General features: G+C 45.1%; 1 pseudogene; it reads right to left on the bottom strand.

Moving 5' to 3' along the window:
* Nucleotides 1-143: 143 nt before the first annotated feature.
* Nucleotides 144-1279, bottom strand: part of LOC102484503 (nuclease-sensitive element-binding protein 1-like) — a 14500-nt pseudogene continuing 13364 nt past the window's right edge.

Here is a 1279-nt window from a genome sequence, read left to right as displayed (position 1 = left end):
AAAAAATCAAGTTGTAAACTTTTATTACAAATTAAAATTGAAGTTCTTAAAAATCTCAACCTGACCAAATATGAAACAATTTAAAAACCTTTAAAGGTGTATTGAGAAAAACCAGGCTTCTTTTAAAAAAACACATTTGTCATTACCAAAATGAGACATCTTTAGGTAAAAATAATAAAAACCCCATGCTGCATAGATAATGCAGATAGTTCTAGTAATCTGGTCAACGGGCAAAAAGCAAGCACTTAAGGTCTTCAGCTCCAATCTTTTGTTCATTTCTTATTGCTGGAATTTCATATTCACTTCTTGTAGGATGACTAAACTAGATGATGGTAGAGATGATAAGCCGGCATTTACTCAGCCCCACTCTGCTCAGCCTCGGGAGTGGACGAATTCTCAGCTAGTGGATCAGCTGCTTTTGTCTCTTTGCCATCTTGTGGTTTAGGGTTCTCTGAGCATCTGCGTCGGTAATTGAAGTTGCGTTGGTACCAATGTTGAGGTGGCTGCTGACCTTGGGTCTCATCTCCTTGGTTTTCCTTATCCTCTTCATTGCCATCCTCTTCATTGCCGTCCTCTCTGGGCTGTCTTTGGCAAGGAGGGCCCCCGTGAAATCGTGATCTATAACTCCAATACATATTCTGCCTCACTGGTCTACCTTGTTCTCCTGCACCCTGGTTGTCAGCACCCTCCACCACTTCTCCCTGCACAGGAGGGTTGGAATACTATGGTCGACACCCATAGGGTTTCCGCATGTAGTAAAGGGGGAACCTTTGCCTGCGGTAGGGTCAGCGTTGTTGGGCCTGGCCTTTGGGAGCACTCTCTGATCCCTTGTTCTTTTCCTCACTCTCACTATTCTGGTAATTTGGCTGTTAATTGCGTGGAGGACCCCTATGACATGGATAGCTTCTATAATGGTTATGGTCTGCTGCATATTTACAGCTTTGAACTGGAACTCCACCCGGGTCTGTAACATTTGCTGCCTCTGCACCCTTTTCTTCTTCAACAACATCAAACTCCACAGTCTCTCCATCTCCTACACTGCGAAGGTACTTCCTGGGGTTATTCTTCTTATGGCAGTCTGGTGTACAAATACAACGTCCTTGGTGTCATTCCTATTGATGAAACCTTATCCATTTCTTACATTGAACCATTTTACTGTTCCCAAAACCTTTGTTGCGATGACCTTCTTCTCCTCGCTGGCAGGCACTGTGGCTGTGAGGCCGCCCAGGCCGCAGCTCCCTGCACCGCTGCCTGTGTTGCTGGGCTTGGTGTTGGCAGC

The sequence above is a fragment of the Tupaia chinensis genome, unplaced genomic scaffold, assembly GCF_000334495.1.
Source record: "Tupaia chinensis unplaced genomic scaffold, TupChi_1.0 Scaffold147773_1, whole genome shotgun sequence".
Classification (NCBI taxonomy): Eukaryota; Metazoa; Chordata; class Mammalia; order Scandentia; family Tupaiidae; genus Tupaia; species Tupaia belangeri.
This window is presented reverse-complemented; position numbering and strand designations above follow the sequence as displayed.